The sequence below is a fragment of the Hippopotamus amphibius genome, chromosome 6 (assembly GCF_030028045.1).
Source record: "Hippopotamus amphibius kiboko isolate mHipAmp2 chromosome 6, mHipAmp2.hap2, whole genome shotgun sequence".
NCBI lineage: Eukaryota > Metazoa > Chordata > Mammalia > Artiodactyla > Hippopotamidae > Hippopotamus > Hippopotamus amphibius.
The window spans coordinates 47,600,839-47,622,584 of NC_080191.1; positions in this window are offsets into that span (position 1 = coordinate 47,600,839).

Sequence of the window (21,746 nt, forward strand, 5' to 3'; positions counted from 1 at the left end):
AAAATATAGATATATTTTATAGCTTAAAAATGGTGATTAGGAGTGATTAGAGCTGGACTAAGGCCGTAAGAATCAAAGACTGTCACAGAACTTTAGAAAAGGCAGAAAAGTGCCTCTAAATAAAATAGTTATAAAACCTTCATATTATGAACAACAAAACGTATTTTGGGGACAATTAAAAAATATAATGATTACCTGAATGGTTTAGAGTTCTCATGGGCATGATTGTCTTGACGCTTCCTGGGTAGAAAATAAATGCAGTTAGAAAAGATTGTTCCATTAAACTATAACACTGTTGTATGTAAATGTCAATTTAAAGTTCACTGTATGTAGGGCTCACAATGTTATGTGCTTTAAAAATTCAGCAAGTAACTGCTTTAGAAAACACTACACTAAAGTAGTAAACCTAATATTGATTGACACTGTGTCCAAAAACAACTCAAGGAGAAAAAAAATTTTTAAACTTCAGTCATATTTTCTAAGATATAAGATTAATATATGAAAACATTTTAGACTCTTGACACAATAAGCCTGATTCTAATTCTTTAGATATTAAAGTTGAGAATAGTGGGTTTTTTAAATTTAACTTGTAGGTTTGAACATTTAAAGGTATAAATATCCTTTTTAGGAAATTCGTATGACAGCAAAATGAAGGAGTCCTCCAGATGACTGTGAATGGCTCAGGAAAACTTGACAACTTAGAAACTATCAGATTTTAAGTGAATATTCAATTTCCATAAGGGAATGGCCAATGTAGTACCCAGAGGATTCTGAGAACTTCAGTGCTCAACTGTATCAATTATGATGATAGCTGAGGTGTTTCCTTGATAGGCAATGGAGCAGTGCTTATCAAAGTAAAAAAGCTTTGGCTCAGAAATTCCATTGCTGGAAATGTGTCCTCATGGATGTACACAAGTACACAAAGATATACGTACAAGGATTACTTAAGTCAGTCATAAAACTCAGCCACTTAAAAAAATTAAGTATAGCTATAAGTACTAACATAAAAACTCATCCAGAAGAGAGTAACTTTGGATGCAGAAAAAAAAGTTTATTGCACCCTAGAATGTATTTTATAATCCCATTTGTGTAAAAGAGAAACAGGTAATAAACAGAAAATTTCTGCAAGGATGCCAAACAGCTTTTACATCGGTTAAATCACATAAATGGAGCCAGGGAGTCAGAGGAAGGGACACAGAAAGAGATTTCTACTTTTAACCTTATGAGTTTTGGTAATCTTTATTTCTGCTTAATTTTTTAACATGAGCACATTCACATTTTAAATAAAATATGGGTTAAGAAAAAAGATGCCACCATGTAAATGTACTGTAATTTCCCAAACTAAAAGTCAAATACTGATTTTATTTCCATGACCAATTTGCTCCCTAATATAGAATGTTACTGTGATGATGATAGTTGTTGCACTTAGAAAGGGTGGAAAACATGGAAATTCCCAGGAACAATACATCTTTTTGATGAAAAATCAGGAGCCCCGAGGTATTTGTAGCAAGATATCTATGATCAAAAAGTCTCTCTGCTAATAGCCATGAAGCACAGTAGATTTATAAAGCAGTTGTCAGAAAACTAAACAACAAGCATATTAATTCTGGTTTGCTAAAAAGCTTTACTATTGAATTAAATTTTTCGTGCACAGTGATTTTCCTATGTATCCCTCTATAGGTAAAGAGAAAAACAATGAAAGAGAAGTGATGGCTTCATTAGACTTCAGTGCAAATTAGAAGAATAAGCACTGTCGAGCCCAAACTGGCTGAATGTTTTGTTTAATTAACTAAACACTTAAGGTTTATGTAGACACAACCTCTGTCAGACCTTTAGAGGTAAGTAACACCCTCCAAAATGGAAGTTTAGTGTATTTCCAATTCAAGTCAGAAACTTTTGCATGTCTTTTCTTAATTAGGAGTCAGGGCTTGAACTGAATAACTTCTAGGTTGCTTTTCATATTTATTATTTTATCATGGTGCTGCTCTCTGAATGCAGTTCTGCTGCTGTGATAACAAGGATGATGACTGTTGTTTACTGTGTATTCACTACGTGTACTGCTAGAGTTACACTGGTATAGAGCTTCATGACAGTCCTATGCCACAGGTATTATTACACATATTTACAGTTGAGGGTGACATAGGGTCAGAACCAGAATCAAATCCAGGTTTGGCAAACGGCCAAGGCTAAGGGGGTCTCACCTCCCTGACTAGCACCCGCCACCCCCAGCTCCACTGTTAAGTTTTATCACAATGTAAAATAATATGTTTTCAATAATACTTTCTCCTAAATATTTTCACTTGACTCCAATAACTGCCAATGCTGGAATTTTTCATAGTCCTGGGAGAATATACAAATTTTGTATGGATTTCAAACAAATCCATAGTTTAAATAATGTTCAAAATCTGCGTATTAAAGTACTAATTAATGAAGCTCCTTGTGAGAACATGATTAATTCTCATGTCATACAACTGTTTTACTTTGTTGTTTGAAAACCATTACTTGTAAGGAAAGTAAGAATCTCACAAGTGAAAATTAGGCATACGACCACTTCCCATTCCTTGGTTTACATAGAATATATAATTTTGCTTAAAACACAGATTTCAAGTTAAACACGTACATAAAATTTTATGAAAAATAGGACTGGGATACTATATTTAATAATTAAATAGAATGTAGTGTTTTCATTTAGCAACAAGGCAATAACTTTTTAAATCACATTTAATTTTTATGGTTTATATAAAATTATTACATCCTAAACCAGACATACACAATTCTTATTCACTAAGGGCATACCAAATAAGATTCAAGCAAAGGCAATAATATTTTGCTATTAAAGAACAGACCAGAAGATGAAGAAATGTGATTTACATAAAATTCAAAAGTAGATAATTAATGGTTGGAACAAAAATTATCTAGGATAATTATTTAATTTTTGATGGGTTTAAATTTTAGAAAAGGGCTAATCAAAAAAGTCACACCTAGTATTTTATTTAAAAAAAATCAATTTTGCTGATATTAACAGAAGACCGTCCTATATTCGAATAGCATTTATTATGCAGAAAATGTTTTAAAATCCATAGCTTTGATCCTAGTAAAAAACACACTGACAATTATGCAAATAGCTTCAGTCAGGAAAAGCTCCTCCTTTTAAATTTCTAAGACAAACCTACCTAAGATGTCCTACCATTTTATTGGGAAATTAGATAAATCCAGGGCCAGGCTCCCTACTGCTGTTCAGGAAGAGCTTCAGTCCTGTGTGAACTGGAGATCCCAGCAGTATTGGGGACACCCGCTGTCTACATTCCTCTGAACTATGCTGTCTAACTTTTCACTTCAGTGAAAGGCTTACTTAAGAATATTACTAGGGAATTGGAAATCACTCCTATTTCACATGAACCCTTTACATGAGATTTTAAACATATCTGAGGATATAATATTCTCTCCAACACCATCCTTGGACAGCCTTCAACTAACTGCTATCCATAAAATCACTCTCCTTCTTGGAGTTTCTGAGGCATATAGAAAGGCAGATGGGAGAAAACAGGAGTGATGGATCCTTTGGGAATTTACTGATCGTATCCATGAACCATTAAGAACATGGACTCTTTTCATTAATCTCTTGTTTTCAGTTGCTTTATCTTGGAAAATGAAAAAATTCTGCAGTGCAAACTGTTTGCACCATAGATCTCTTCCTGGGCATGACATGTCTGTCTAGTGTCCAAAGTCTCTTTGCTACTCTTCTCAACCTATACTTAGGAAAATAAATTCACTTGAAAATCCATAGGCTTTCAAAGTTCAAGCCAAAGTTTGACAATGACATTTGTCTTTTTTTGTTAGGTGATACTTTTACTTAGCCATCTCACTCTACCAACAATGGTATAAATTCCTGACCTCATGCTGTATTACTTAAATGTATGGAAATGCTTAATAAGACAGGGAAATAATTTTCTTTGTATCTCAGAATATTATTATAAACCATCAAATGTATCATTGCATATACCTGCAATTTTAGCATAATTTTCTCAATAAAGATCTAGTTGGAGCTATAAAGATCAATAGCGATGTGGTTAATTATAGCTACTTTACTTCTCTATGATTGTATAGATTCATTTCATTTTTCATATTCTCTAACTTTGTGTTAAAAGTAAGTCTCTGGTTATTCCAATCAATTGATATGTTAAAAAACACAATATTAAAGCAATCCTCATATGAAAAAAATAGCCAGTTATCACTTCATTCTCTGAGATTTCTTTTTGTGGTAACCAAACCTACGCAAATTCATTTTTGGCACCCATTGCCAACAAAGGAACGGTATTCCAAACACAGTTCCGCACTGACATTTAAAATTTTCCCTAATGCTTTTGAGTGCTCTGAGAGGAGTAAGATATTTTGCAGGAGGATATGACTTTTGGCTTTTCTGTGGATGGTACTCCAGCTCATAGGAGTCCTTCGGTTGGTAAAGAAAGGCAGGCATTGTCTAGCAGGCTCGGCGCATTTTTCAGAGGAGGGTAATGCTGAAAAAGACACTGCCCTCTGCGTGCCTATTTCAGTGGTAATGGGAATAAGGGAATTGAGCAAAAGAAAAGAAAATGATATTACTTGGAAGAGTTGCCATTTTTCTAAAAGTGTGCCCACTCCTTTGGCCACGCTTCAGACCCACTCAAATAAATCTGGCACCCAGTTAAATAATTTCCTCAGACAGGCCCTGAAAGGAAAGGCACAGAAACAGCCTCCTGTATAGACCTCCACAGAGGTCTCTTCAGGATAACAGCTGGGTGGGATTGGCAGGAGGGCAGCCTCGCTCTGCAGATGAATAAAGGCCTACAGTATCCAGGGTTGTCAATCTGGGATCTTTTGCTTAGAAAAACACTATCTTAGAAAAAAACTTTACCTCAGGAAATTAATCATTACTTGAGTGGTGGCAAAAGTCAAGTGAGCATTAAATAATAACATCCTAGATAATAATGGTACAAAATGATGGTCAACAAATACTACTTCTCTACTTCCAATGTTTTAATAATAAAACATTTCAAAAAAATTAAAGTGGTTATTTGGTCTCTCTCTTTTTTTTTTTTTTGATAATTTGGTGGTATTACACTTGTAAACAAAATATGTCTTCTGATAATAATTATTGGATAAAAATTTAGAGACCATTTCCATATATTTGCTTTCAACATGCCATAGGCCAACTACAAAATATTTTAAGAACTATATGAGCATCTCAGAGCACCATTGCTTTAACCCTGGCCAACCTGCAAGTCACTACCACATACGAGTGCTGGATGAAGGAAAAAAGGATCTACCGAAAAACCATGACCAGTGCCAGAGTCCAAGTGAACACAGACTTATTTCCACAGGATGACTGAAAAAAAGCCACCTTCCTGAAAGCCAAATTCATTATAAATGCTTCTTTTATTAGCAAAAACTCCCATAACCACCTTAGTTCTCCCTAAAAGGAGCAAGTCGCCAATATGAGAAGGATACTGTATACTATATAAAACCCTGCCAAGCAATTCAGAGAACTTCTGGAGAAAAGTAAAGAGATTGTGATGATCAACCTCTAATTTGACATACATTAAAATCTAATTTGACATTTAAAACCTAATGGAAAACTGAACTACATTTTTTCCATGCTGGCTACGACTGCAGATAGTTATATAGTTTGTACATCTGTTCAAAGTATTTATGACTTACTATAGCATGCTAATTTTAATATTCTGTCATAAATTTTTTGGCACTTTTTTTTTTACAGTTGTGATTTTGCTCTTCTGGTGGAATGTTTTATCATTCTATAGCAAAAGTTATTAGGATTTACTACATAGAATTTGCATGAAAATAAACTGTGCTAGAAAGAAATTCTCTTAAATGAGGCTATCTCAATTAAGCAAATATAATTAAAACTGGACTATTATGAAAACAAAAACAAAAACAAAAACAAAACCTTCACTATATTTTTTCTCTCCAAATAGCACATACATTGTTTCTTCCCAGACTGGATGACAAAGTACACATGGGTGTACAGCAAGTTAAAACCTTTTCAAGTTCAATGTAAAAACAACAGAATTAAATAATAAATTTTAGTTATTAACCTGTTATTCTCATATCAAAAAACTGCATCACAACTGTCTTTGCTTTCCACGATGCCAAATCTCTCCACAGGAACTCGTGCACAGCTTCTGGGAATCTAAAAGATGAACAAGAATGTTTTCTAAGTGATGACACTTGTAGTGAATTTAACAGCCATGCTTATTCTTCACTCATAGACATGCTTCCCTTGAGAAAAGAAAATCTGGAACTGGATCTCTCAAGAAGACTTTTTCTTTCAAGAAAGAATTTCCTTTCTTTTCACATAGTTTAAATCTTTTGAGTAAGTACTTGCATTAAAAGAGAATTGTCGGGACTTCCCTCATGGTGCAGGGGTTAAGAATCTGCCTGCCAGTGCAGGGGACACGGGTTTGATCCCTAGTCCAGGAAGATCCAGCATGTCGCAGAGGAGCAACTAAACCCGTGTGCCACAACTACTGAAGCCCATGCGGTCTAAAGCCCATGCTCCACAACAAGAAAAGCCACCGCAATGGGAAGCCCACACACTGCAACGACAGGCAGCCCCACTCGCCACAACTAGAGAAAGCGCACGTGCAGCAATGAAGACCCAATGCAGCTAATAAATAAATAAATAAATAAAGAATATGCTTTTGAAAAAAGAGAGTGACAAATGTCTGTAACAGTAAACGTGGAAGCAGTTTGGGAGATAATGCTAGAGTTAAAACAGTGTATTGGAACTAGAAATGATGCCACTGCAATCCATGATACAATTCTGTCTTAAAGCTGAGATTCCCACAAAACTTCTTTTGGTGCATCAACAACTAAACTCCACAGGATGAAGACTCAGATAACCTCACAGAAAATTCTTTTCTATAGTTTATTTCAGTACTGTTATGTTCTGTGCTAAAATTAATTTCTGAAATAGGAAGCCAAAACCAACCAAAGTAAAATCCTGAGACATAACAAACTCTGGACAGTAACAAAGAAAGGAACTTTCTCATACTTAGAATTAATTTATTCAAGTCTGATCCAAAAAAATGCATAGAAGGTCAAACTACTTAATCCAGATAGATTAATCAGTCAACCATCTTAAGATGGTTCATCTCCTGGTTAAAAAGGCCCATATAAAAATATTACCACATTTCCATAAATATCCATTGTGTACTTGTTCATGTTTAAAAACATTGTTCTTTCTTCCAGACAAGTTATGTTTCATAGGAAGGATTAAAGCATCAAGACATGACAGTTAAAATGTGCCTTAATCCAGTACCCCTTCATGTGAGCGTTCAGAATGCTTAAAGGAAGCAGTTAGCTTTAATTTTCTCCTCTCTTATGCACATCACTGCAGTAGCACTTCAGGACACCCTGTGCACTTTGCAACATGAATCATTATAAGCAAGTGGGCCCACTCGGTTCCTCAAAAGACACAAAAGATGCAAAAATAGCTTCTGCAATTGAAGCAAGAACCACGTCAGCAGCCAGATGAATGTGGGTGGTCAGATAAGATTCTGTTGCAGCAAAGGGCAAATTATTAAGTGAATGCTAGATTTATTTTCTTTTTTAACTTGTGTTCTTCTTGTCTCAAATCAACCATTTGCTGGCACTTAAATGACTCCTGATAAGCTCTACCATTCTCAAAATTGAAAGATTCATCAAAGCCAAAGAACATGGTTGATTAAACACTGAGAGAACAGTCATGGGGTCCTTAAAACAAAATACATATATATGTTCTATAAGATAAGTAACCATATCCATATTAACAAACCAAAGATCACCCTTTTTTAAAAAAAAAATCAAATTAAAATGCTAAAAAACAAAACTATACATTGGCAATACGACCAAAGCCAAAGTAAAGCATGGCATCTCTCACATAAATAAAAAAAAAAAAAAAATCACTGAGCTATTTTGCACTCTGAGCAAAATTCATCCAAGACATAAATGGGCCAAGATTCTACAGATACAGATATTTATAGGCAACAACAACTTGCAGTAGTCAGTGACTATGGGCTCGCCAATCATCAGCAATCCCATAGTCACTGAACTAAGAGTTAAAAGAGAAAAGAACTTAATCCTCAGAAGGCTAGCACTGACACCCACTCCTTCCAGCTGTGCTGCAGCTACAGACAAGCACCCGACCACTCCCTAACCCAGAAATCATCATTCCTACCAACAGCTTCTACAGGCAAAAGAGAGCATGTGACTCCTCCAGACAAGCTGTGTCAGGGGCAGTGTTCCCAGTTCTGACTCTACTTTTCCAGTCTTAAGCTCCAGGACTATGGCTACTGGAAATGGGAAACAGTCATCTCATGATATGCACATACATCTGGAATTTTAGATTATAGAAGAGCCCTCTTTTCACTCATTAAGAGGATTTGAAAATTGTTTCTGTCGTATGGACTGCTGTGCATGACCTCTTCAATGATTGGTTTCCCCTTGAAGAACAAAAAAGCAGCGGGCTTAATGCTGTACTCACAGAAACTTCCAGGTATTTAGTGTGATTTTAAAGCAAAGATCTAAATGATATTAACATGAAAGATATGACACCAAGTTTGGGGATTTTGTACAAATCATTTTGTTGCAACTGGAATCCGCAGTGGCCTCTACAAGGGAGGTCATTATTAAAATAAAGACATCAAGATAACCATTTCAGAAATTTGTTTTTGCACTAATTTTGAGTATTTGTGCCTCAGTTTCTGCATCAAATAGTTCTTCAGAATTTGGTATTACAACTGCATCAAACAGTTCTTCAGAATTTGGTATTACAACTCATGCTTATGTTTCCTAGAGATCAGCTGTTCACATAGTATACTTTTTAAACAATGGGATAAAGGAAAGAGAGATTTTTCATTTTTTTAAACTTTACTTTTAGGTTATTAGATTTATAAGAAATCACTCTGCAATGAAACCTTAATATTCAATAAAATTAACAAGTTTTCAGAAAATTGTGTTAACAGATCTTGTTAAATATCCCCAAGTCATTTAAAATTCATTCCTAAATATGAGGTGAAAATTATCTTTCACTTTACTTTACTAACAAAGTAAAGACTGATTTTTCTGTTGTCTGCAGGTTTATAGAAGAGTTCCTTTAAAATATTTTCCAATCCTCCATCTTTTATTTGTAACAAACACTTGGAAAGTTTGAGCATTATTGCTTCTAACCCAGAGGTTTTTCAGCCTTTCTATTTTTAGGAGAAAAAAAAACAACAAACCTTGGCATTAGATATTTATTCTTGGATGTTTACAGGTTATTATTACTAAGCTAAGCAAGGGTCATGCCGAGCTATGATTAGATAGGTAGGTAGGTAGATAGACAGATAGACAGATGGACAGATAAACAGATGTTTTTAAAATGTCCATTGTTGGTAAGATTCTTTATTATTTCATTTCTCTATTCTTCCGAATTATTTTAAGACGTTATGGTTTAATGCTTTACTATGGCTAAGACTTCATAAGCAAACTTCTCATGCAAATATAAGTGCCTCCCATCACTCTTTTTTCCCGAGGTTAAACACATACAAACTAGATCATAATTTCAGTAAAAAAGCCAATAAGATATACCAGTTACATTTTTTTCAGTTTAAAAATACTTTATTGATAAAAAATACCAAAACAATTACAAGAGTAGCATCAAAGATCACTGATGAAAGATCACCATAGCAGATATCAATATAACAATAATGAAATATTATGAGAATTACCAAAATATGACATAGAGATGTGAAGTGAGCAAATGCTGCTGGAAAAATGTTACCAACAGTCTTGCCCAATGCAGGTATAGCAGTTACATTTTAGATGAGAGTTGTCACAATTAAAAATAATAGTTTGTGCATCAACTCAATGGAAGAAGTGGCAAACAGACCTGGAAACAAGATATGATCCTTATATTTTTTGGTTAAAAAGAATGTTTAAAAGAATGAACACCACTCTTCATATACCAGAGAAGAGACACTTTTATTTTATAGAAGGGAGTAGATGAGATTCAAAGGTAGTAGGTATAGATGGGAGGAAAGTACTGAAAGATAAATGCAGGCTCAAGACACACTTTATCAGAGTGTACCAAAAGTGTACTAAAAGAGGCAGCTTTTCCATGTTACACAAAGGATTCTAAATGGGGCCATTGTTCCACTTGGAGTGTCTAGAGGGGCAAGGTAAGAGGCACCCGGGAGGTGGTAGAAAAGGCAGTTGTAGGCTGGGAAGATGCATGCAAACACTTACACACACACACACACACAAACACTGATCACTATGATGATTATAAGCTCAGATCTTTAGAAACAGTTACGATATGAAGGTAAAGGTTGAGACTGGGTTCGGAATATAAAGAAGACAAAAAGGGTTAAAGAGATACAAGCAGGAATGGGAAAGAGCGCTGGTTTGGGAGCACCAGGCAATTCACTACTGGGACAGCTACCGAGAAGGCTTTGAAAAGTCAAAAGTGTGTCTGGAAAAAGGGAGTTTTCACAAGAGGAGGATGGGGCCAATTGAGTCAAAATTTGCCTACTCCATCATTGTGTTTAGGGTTCTGGTTCTGGAAACTGCCTGTAAAAATGATCCCAGAGCCAGCTTTGGTCTATTGCCACTTCTCAGCAGGTCGTCAGTGGTGGAGCACAGAAAAGATACAAAATAAAAGCATTGTGTAAATTAGAACTACTAAAAACACAGAAAAGTAGGTACATGTGAATTAGTGATTGCAATTTAAGCCTCCTTAACCAGGGTTTCTGACTATTTTGTGACACTTTTAGACACTTATAGAATGTCTATATTTGTCAGAAAATGAACTAAGTTTACAAAATACAATAATGGAAAAGGCGAGCTCTACATTTAAGATCTCAGAGCCTAGAAAGGAAGCATTTGTGAACAAATAAGTGCGACAAAGTGTTTTAGGTGCTTTGACAAAAATACAAAGACAGTACAGGGGGAGCACAAGAGAGGAAATGCCCAATCCTCTCAAGAGAAGTAGAAAAGGCTTTGTTCAGAGAGGCAATGATACTAAGTCTTTAAAGAAAACCATGTATGTTAATATACAAAAGCCCACAGTTCTCTGTGTTAGAGTTAGAGATAAATACATTAATCAGCTGAAATAAAAAATAAGACTATCATTGCTGTTTCTCTCTAGCTGAATGTACTTTATTTTAGTGTGGTGCAAGTTTGGTTCATGGGGAAGCTTGGGGAAAAGGTGAACGTTCTAGCAAATACAACCTTATGGTCAGGTAAAGACCACAGAGAAATAATTTTTGTTTTAACATCTGCTAGTGGTTATTTTCCAAAGTACATTAGCCTTCTCCTTGAGTTAATTACAGTCTCCTGAACATAATTTAATCTTTCTTGGATGATTCAGGATCGTATAGTGTTCTCTGGTCCTTACTCTGCATCTGGGGTTTGATTGTCTGGTATTGGCAATGCAAACTTCTCCCTCACATGGATTCTTAAACACTTATCAAGTTTTCCAAGATCAGGGTTGTAACTGAGATTTTTTTCCCTGACCACATAGTTGACATCAGACTAAACTTATTTTAGGAGCAAATACATAACCATCCCATTCTATCATAATTACTTGTTGAGTTTATTCTAAATCATACAGGGAGTATTTAGTATTGTGAAAGATTTTAGAAATCATTGAATCTATCAGCCAAATAACAGGAAAAAAAAAAAAAAGCTGAGAACCAGAGAAGTTAAAATACTTGCTTAAAGACTCATAGGTCATTATGATGGGTCTGGACTACAGCTTAGGTCTTCAGCCTTTCAAGTCAACTATTTTCCACTATCCATATTACAATCTTACTTAATGTTTATTAATCTGGCCCCACTGCAGAAACTGATTGAAAGAATAAAGGAATAAAAAATGAAGAATAAATAATACTGAACTTAGAATGAGCAAAGACATTTATTTTTTTTTTGAGGTACACCAAGTTCAATCATCTGTTTTTATACACATATCTCCATATTCCCTCCCTCCCTCGACTCCCCACCACCCTCCCCGTCCCAGTCCTCTAAGGCACCATCCATCCTCGAGCTGAACTCCCTTTGTTATACAGCAGCTTCCCACTGGCTATTTTACAGTTGGCAGTATATATATATCTATGCTACTCTCTCACTTCGTCTCAGCTTCCCCTTCACCCCCGGCCCCCGCAAACCCCGAGTTCTCCAGTCCATTCTCTGCATCTGCATCCTTGTTCTTGTCTTGTCACTGAGTTCATCAGTACCATTTTTAGATTCCGTATATGTGAGTTAGCATACAATATTTGTCTTTCTCTTTCTGACTTACTTCACTCTGTATGACAAACTCTAGGTCTATCCACCTCATTACGTATAGCTCCATCTCATTCCTTTTTATAGCTGAGTAATATTCCATTGTAAGAGCAAAGACATTTATCATCCATACCATTAAACTCTTTATCAATTTTTATCCCTAAAGCAAGGACAGTTCTTTCATTGACAGTCAATGGACCCTTTGGTTCATAAAATCAAAATTTCACCAACAAGGCCTATAGAAATATGGTACTCCATCTCCACAGGTACTACTTCTCTTGCAGAATGGTGTTTGCTGCCTTGTTTTTGCAAAAGGGCAGGGCCAATTAGATGTTTTGTATAATTAAAAGGTTTTTTTTGTTTTCTCATGTGATACATTTTTATTTTTATATTCTCACTTTTATTTTTCTTTTCTTTCCTTTCAATTCCCTCCATTCCATCCCTTAATAATATTATCGCAGGTAAATAACTATTTCTTGCCAAGCTATCTTAAATATTTATTCTTTAACTAAATATTTGGAGGATAAAACCAAAGGAGGACTATTTGACTACTATACTGTAATGAGAAATATGACATAACAAAGTCATAACTCCAAGGTATTGTTTTCTCCAGTTTCATCTTTTACAGCACTTCTGTTTACTACTTGGTTACTATTTCGATATACCTAAACAAGGTCATAACTCTCCAATTCTCTTTTTACTCCTGGACGTGCCAAGATTAGCATAAAGAAAGGCCAATGTTAACTTTGGATTATGTAAACAAAGAGAATGGAGAAATCAAATGGTAAAATATGCATTATATTTATAAGTATGCATAAAACAGGCTGACCTTGCTTGAAGGAAAATCCATCTCTTAGGGAAGAGCCTCCCACATCAATGGAAATAATACTAAAAGTAATGAAAGCACAGCTGAAAACTTGAATTGCATTCTAATATTTCATGCTACAACTGATTCCCAGATGTAATGAAAAAAACTTTTTCAGTCTCCCTACCTTAGGTCCATATACAATAAAGATCCTTCAAAAAGAAATAAAGGCAAGGCCTATGGCATATCATATAACCTAATCAGATGGACCCTATCCACTGTAAGTAACTGAGCTGCTGAAAAAATCAATTCTGACTCTTGAAAATTTTTACAGTAAATGGGGAAAAGGACTCATGCAGCAGTGTAGAGGTATGCAACCTCAAATCTTGATGCCACACTGTCCAAGGATTGATGAGTATATGGAATAAATAAACGACAGGGTACCAATCCTCAAGAGTTTGGAAACGGACATAAAGTTAGAAAACAACAAATAACCTGAATATCAGTTATTATTGGAGTTTAAGAAAGCATATGATCAAGAAGAGTTTGAACAATCAGGCAGGACTCAACAGAGGTAAGTGGTTCAAGTGGAAGCCATGCTTTAACCAAACAAAGTCACCAGGAAGGCTTTATAATCACCTCTGCTATGTCGTATTCAGGTACTCCCCTGGTACTTTGATAAACTCTGGATGGCATTCATATTTTCAGCCTCAACTTGAAATATGTCATCATCTACAAAGTTTAAGGCTAGAAAAATGCTCAAGTTTCAAGTGGTGTTTATAATATCCTGATAGGCAAACTCTGTCAGACAATTTCAGAATTTCATCTATTGGCTCAGTCAATCAAATGATATTTTTTTCCAAAGCCTATATATACTAATATAATGAAATAAAATATTATTGGAAATAAAATTGCCTATTAATTTGAGTTTGAATCTAGATACCATTGTCTCATTTATTTATCTGTTCATTTATATCAATTTCAATGACACCAAATATGAATTCAAAATAATGTACACATGTGGAATTCAAAGATAAATAATACAAGAATTCTTCTTTCAAAGAGCTTGCTGTCTATTGTGTGAGAAAACCATATAAACAACAAGTTGTAAAAGGTACAGAGGCATAAAATGATATCATGGGAGTACAGAAACAACAGACTGATTGGGCATGCTGCATTTAAGAAACACTCTCTTAGGTCTTAAAAGAATGCTAGGATTTGGTAAGTAGAGATGCAGAAGAAAGGCATTGAATGTGAACATATCATTGTACAATAGGGAAGAGCAGGGGATACTGAAGAAATAGCCAGTGTGACTAGAACATGTGGCATATGAAAGTAATGGGGGTGAGGGCTGAGTAGGAAAGGTGGTGACAGATAGTAAGGGAACTTTATTTGTAGACAGTGATTGCCATCAGAGGTTCCGAACAGAAGACAGCTACCATCAGACACTTGAGAAAGTTCACACATGTCTCATCTCTTTCTATCCCTTCTTGGGCAAACTACAAATGTGTAACCTGAAAAAGAATCAAGATTGAGAAGAAGTTTGTTTTAAGATAAAGAAGTCTTGAAGCTAAGGGGGAAAAGATACAAGTGATAAGATAATTAGGGGATAAACTCTTGGAAAAGTGGGAAAGAAAAGGGAACTCAGGGGCATGAGTTAAAGGATCAGTTTCAGAAGAAAGGATTAAAACTTTTCTGTTTTAGACTGCAGGAAAGGAAGAAAAAGAAACAAAGCAAGATAACCTTTTAGATAGAGAGAAAAGAAACTGAGAATTTCCCTTAACATGTTCTTAATCTGCTCAGAAAAGTAGAAGGCTGGTCATCTGATGGGCATGATGGAGCTACTGCTTGCTGAGGGGCTTGATGACTTAGTTATTCTCCCCGAGCAAATAGTATTTTGCACCATAATACATGCAAAACTTATTTAAGTTAATACATATATCCAAGTAATATAATATAATACATGTAATAATACCAATAAATATTTAAGTTTATCTTTTATTTTTCAGTAAAACTCTGAAGATGATGAACTATGTAAGCCACTATCTATGAATAGTAGGTTTAAAACAATTTAAAAAAAGCTTTATATACTCTTTTCTCTCTTTCTTTTTTCCCCCTATCTTTAAAAGAACAGCTGTAGAGATCTTTCACTAAAAACATGAAAACTTATATATACTGACTTAGAAATGTTGTTGAGTTTAAAGGATCAAATTATAGTTAATATCTGGGATATTAAATTAAATTATTAAATTAACTACATATATTCAACCACATATGAAATATACCAAAAGTTAAAAAGCCATTTGTCCCACAGGACATAGGACAGTGGCTGGTGGAGTAGGAACTCAATAGATATTTGTCAGTTGAACGAACAGATGAATAAATAAATGTGAATAAGTGAATGAACTAATGAATGACTGAATATACTATGTGTGTGTGTCCAGCACCCAGAAAAACACTCTTCTTCCTTAATGACTGAAAAAGACCTTCATAAACCCTCAGACATGGAGCACAGACGGGAAGTGGTAAGTCCACCACCATATCCAACAGCTGAGGACACGGAAACCCCTCAGGACAGAATGACTGACCTAAGTGGACTTCAGGAAAGTTGAGCATCCTGAAACATCAAGAAGGGTTAGTTTTAGAACTCTGGGTTAGAAAGTTAGGGTTTTTTGGGTCACTTTTTCAGTGACCAAACACAAAGAGGAAGGTGCAGAGAGGTTAGATGTTATTTAGAAATTTAGGTAGAAAACGAGTTAACAGAGAAGTGTATATTTTACCAAATAATAAGTTTAAACATCCAATCACTTTACCTTTTGTTAAGAATCTCATCTGAATACAGCAACTAAAGTAAGTAATTAAGAGTTAGGCTTAAATCTCTTTGCCCAAGATGTAAACAATAAAATATTAATTTAACTTGGTCTCTCCAATTTCTTACTCTTTCTCTCCTGTCTCCTTACTGATTGGAGTGGTCATTTGAATGGAAGACCTGTGAGGTCTGAGCTGATTCTATGTATAGTTATGCCAAATATGTAAATGTGAAGATTACTGAAAACCAGGGTAAAAGAAAGATTGTTCCTGCGTTAGAACTTGAAGCACGGAGGCAACAAAGCCACAGACTTTTTCCTCTGCCCTGAGCGGTGGTCAAGAAAAGTAAGGCAATGCTGACATCAATGGCCCTCAAGATATGAAAAGCCATCCCTTGGTGTTGCTCATGAATATTTCTACATTTGCAGTCTTAGAGTACATTTATCTCACTATCAAGATGCTGGTCTACTTGCTAACTAGAAGGGCAGAATTGGGTAGTATTTAAGGCACCAGAATCAGATCTCTAGGTTCAAGAAATCATGGATCAAGCATTTACTAGCTATGTGAACATGAAAAATCTTAGTATAAAGGGAAGTAATAATATCAAATATCACCTATCAACCTCATTTTTAAAAGAACTTTTATTGAGATATAATTGGCATACAATAAACCACATATATTTGAAGTGTACAATTTGATATTTTTTTATTAGTAATGTATATATGGCAATCTCCATCTCCCAATTCATCCCATCCCAACTCCTCCCCCCCGCCCCAGCTTTCCCCACTTGGTGTCCATATGTTTCTTCTCTACATCTGTGTCTCTGTTTCTGCCTTGCAAACCGGTTATCAACCTCATTTAATTGTGAGAATTCAGTGAGATCCACTGAATTCAATGAGCCCAAAGCACTTAGTAGAGTGTCTGGCATATGGCAATTGTTCAAATATTATTGTTGTTATTATTTATGGGATATAACTCCTCTCAGAGACTTAGCCAGGGCCTTGGTCACTCCAGTTCCAAATGGTACCAGGGTACAGAGTCAACCTAGGATATGAGGCACCTCACTGGATGACCATGATTCAGTCAAGATGCCCTGGTACTAACCTAAGCTCCTGAGTCTAGGTTGAGGTCACCATGCAAAAAGGGCCACAGGAAGGAGGAAGGGATGCCTGGTTGCACTTCCTTAATGAAATTTTCTCATTAATTGATTATTGTTATGGACTGAATGTTTATGTCTCCCTCAAATCCATGTGCTGATGCCCTTGTCTACAGTGTGGCTATAGTTGAAGATGGGGCTTCTAAGGAAGAAGTTAAGATTAAATGAGGTCATACGAGTAGGCTTATATCCTCCCACACTAAAGTGTCCTTATAAGAAGAGACATCAGAGAGCACTCTCTCAGTTTTTCTCTCTGCGTACACACCAGTTAGAGGTCACGTGAACGCACAGTAAGATGGTGGCCGTCGACAAGCCAAGAAAAGGTCTCAGAATGAAACCTACCTTGCTGACACCTTGATCTTGGACTTCAAACCTACAAACTGTGAGAAATAAATTTGTCGTTTAAGCCATCTAGTCGTGGTATTTTGTTATGGCAGGCTGAGCAGACTAATACAATAATTTAACACAGTTTCACGGAAGTATGAGGTTGAGTCAAAAATCATCTGCACTGTGGCTGTAGAATTTATAGAAGTTTTAATACAACCAGCGTGTGGATAATTTTTGACTCACCCTTGTACATAAAGTTGTGATGAGGGAGAAAATGTGCAATGAAAAGAATACTGCACTTTGATTCAGAAAATTCATACCCCTGCACTAGTTCTGATATCTTGTAGCTGTGTAATCTTGGACAATTTATTTAACCTTTTTGATCCTTTTTCTTCTCTCAGAAAATGAAAACAATAATTCCTCCCAATCAAGGTTGTTGTAAGCGGATGTCTGTCATAGTAGGTACTCAATAAATTGATTTTTAAATGATAATAAGAATAAGAGGGAATCCTGTGAGGAAGAGAATACAATAACTAAAGATACTGTATCTCATAATTCTATATAACTACCTAAAGCAGAACACTGCAGTAGTCATGCTGTGCTTCATTCTATTAACATTACGGAAATATTTATTGATGGCCTGATTATTCATTTTTACGGTATTGTTAGTGATTGAGATGATTTTTTCAATGTTTTCATCAATAATCTATCAAAGAAAACTGATGATAATTCTACGCCACGTTTTGGTTTTCAATTCAATGGTAATGAAAATACGCGTTGCTTGCTACTATGGACAAGACAAGGTGTTTATTTAACAAGGTGTTTATTCCAATTTATTTAGCAATTAAAAAGGAGCTGTGCCAACATCACTAATTATTAGAGAAATGCAAGTCAAAACGACAATGAGGTATTACTTCACACCGGTTAGAATGGGCATCATCAGAAAATCTATAAACAGTAAATGCTGGAGAGGGTGTGGGGAAAAGGGAACGCTCTTGCACTGCTGGTGGGAATGTAAATTGATACAGCCACTATGGAGAACAGTATGGAGGTTCCTTGAAAAACTAAAAACAGAGTTATCATATGACCCAGCAATCCCACTACTGGGCATATGCCCAGAGAACACCAGAATTCAAAAAGACACATGTGCTCCAATGTTCACTGCAGCACTCTTTACAACAGCCAGGACATGGAAACAACCTAAATGTCCATCAACAGGTGAATGGATAAAGAAGATGTGGTACATATATACAATGGAATATTACTCAGCCGTAAGAAGGATCGAAATTGCGACATTTGTAGAGACATGGACGGACCTAGAGACTGTCATACAGAGTGAAGTGAGTCAGAAAGAGAAAAACAAATATTGTATATAAACACATATATGTGGAATATAGAAATATGGTACAAATCAACTGGTTTGCAAGGCAGAAACAGAGACACAGATGTAGAGAACAAACATACGGACACCAAGTGGGGAAAGTGGGGGGGTTTGGGGGGGGGGGGGATGAATTTGGAGACTGGGATTGCCACATATACATTACTAATAAGAAAAAACTATCACATTGTACTCTTTAAATATATGCAGTTTATTGTATGTCAATTGTATCTCAATAAAAGTTCTTTAAGAAAAAAATAAAAAGGAGATGTGCAATTTACAATTCGTAATTGTCTATTTAAAGTGAAGACAGGTGAGAGAAATTTATCTGGTATCAGTATCCAGAAGAATTTTATTTTTACTGAAAACTGGCTTTATAGACACTACATTTAAAGCCTATCACGCGTCCATTTTTTAGGTCAGCTGCTAAAAAGCTAACATCTAAATGGGGGGCCCTTCTCTAGGAAGTATCTAGGCCTTGTTGGCATGTGTTTTCATCACTAACACCATTTCTAGCTTCAAGTATTTGTTTCCTACTGTCTCATGCCCACACGTACTAATTTATACGCATACTCACCTCAACAATGAGGACAATTACAAAAGACATAATAAACGTAGCTGGGAACTGTTTCCAAAATTGAATGTATTTGTATATTTCAATAGTGTTTGGGCAGCACAACTGTGAAAACTAATTGGTTCCAGGTATATAAAAAGTAATGTGGAAACTCCCCAAATATTTTTCTTTCCTTCAGCCTTCAACTATAGTGATTCCAAGAAAAGAAAGGATTTCGTAAATACAACAGAAAAGCTACGTATAACACAACTCAAGAAAAACATTAATTATTTTTCCTTCTCTAAGGAATTGCACATGAATAATATGGAAATAATATGGTCAAATTATATTATCTTTGAGACATGGTCAAATTTCCAGCTACTGTCAAGGCTCAGCAGCAGACATGGTAAATGTATCTGACATATTCTTGGACACAGATAACTTACACTGGCAGATCCTACAGCCAGATCCTCTGCAGAGTATTGAAAAGGTTGGTTGAATGTTTTTTATTTGTTGAACATCCATAGGGCATAAAATCAGATTTGAACACATGTACTGTAACAAGTTTAGAATCCATTTGATCAGAAAGCATTTCGAGTCTCAAATCAACCTCTGCTTTAAGGGTAAAAGCATCATCTATCATAAATGTTACTAAAATTTTAAACAACGTTTAAAGTTAGAATCTAAAAGCCATTTTCAGTGAGGATTTGATTAGCCAATCATATGTGATTTAATTTGCTCTTTGTTTTCAAATAAACCCAAATGCTGGAGAATGTGTGTTTGGATTCATAATTTTGGATTGCAGTCAACATTGACCAGTATCCAATATGGGCATATTAGCTTGATTTCTATATTCTTCATGCCTCTATAAGTAATTTGAGGAACACAATTTAAACAACGCAACCGGCAATAATTTACCCTGAAAAAAATTATAATAAATTTTAAAAATATTCTTTGGTTTCGGCTTTAAAGCAGTTTGCCAGAATCTGCAGGCCCACAAATGGTCTTAATTCATACACTATTCATTGACTCCATATATACTGATGTTATTTGGAATCTCACTTTCATTCTCTTTGATATATCTTTGAAGGGAAAATAATTTGTCTAGAAATCTTATTAAGAATTCTTCCTTAGCACAGATTCTCATCAAAACAAACAAACGCAGCGAAAAATAAGTAAAAACAATTAAGCAAATAAAAACACAAAGAAGGTTACAAAATTAAATATTTTATCATAGTGCCTAATTTATCAGGCTTGCTCTGATTTCATTAAAGGCCTTAGACTAGGTGCCAGAACTAATTTTACTGCAGCATCTGCTCTCTGGTTTCAACATGGGTATACAAGTAGGTTATAATATTTCTTTTAATCAGTAACTGGCAATACAGAGAAGAAAACGTTTTAATAATGCCTTGAGTATGAGCATTATTTTATTTTTCACAGCTTATCATTTAATCCTCATAATATCCTTATAATGTGAGAAGAACATGTGGAAACTGAGGCTCAGAAAGCTTAAGCAATTGTCAAAGCAATCTCTCAAAGATTACACAGACATATCAGTGAGTAGTGACCTGGCCTCCTGTCTCCTAGCACAAGGCTACTTCCATGAACCACATAGGATCCTATAAACCAGTTTTAAGAAAGCATGTATGGAATTCATGGGCAGGAGACATAGGTTTAAGATCCCCTCTGATCCCCTCTGCCATGGATTGACCTTCGGTGTGGTTCCCTTACCTTCTCTGAGCTTAAATTTCCTCATGTATAAAATGGGAATAATAAAGCCAGCCTCATTTTTATACCACTCAGTTGGTGAGACAAAAATTGAGATGACGTGAAATTCAGTGACATGTCGATTTTAAGTCACCAAATAGTAGATATTGTTGTTGTTGATACTCATGGACAAATCAGTTTTGTTGGTAAAGAAACAAAAACAGAAGAAATGAAAAGGCCTGAGCCCTAACTAATACTTCCTTCTTCCCTGAGGGCCCTGAGCAAGTTCTATCAACACAGTAACCCGTCAGAAAGCTTTCTACACAATAATGTGACTACCTCCTGCTTAATCAAGGTCAGCCAAAACCTATATTCATCCACCAGCAACAAACTAATATTGATTTTACGCATTAATGAGAAATCACTTTAGCATCCACCCAACAGTGAGATTCCATTGACAAGGACCTGTAAAGGCTGGGAAGGCTGTAGACACGTGAATCCTGCCAGGCTGTGGGGCGGGAGAAGATGTGTCAGTTGAAGGGAGGCTTACTGCTTGTCTAGGCCCTGCAACATCTTCACTCCAGAAGCTAAAAATGGCATTATTTCAACTGTGCCTGGCACAGTGTAGAGTAAGCATCAATCTTTAGTTTAGTAAATGGGAGGGGACAAATGAAAAAAGAAAACACCAGGATCACTAGTGTTCTTAATTATAGGG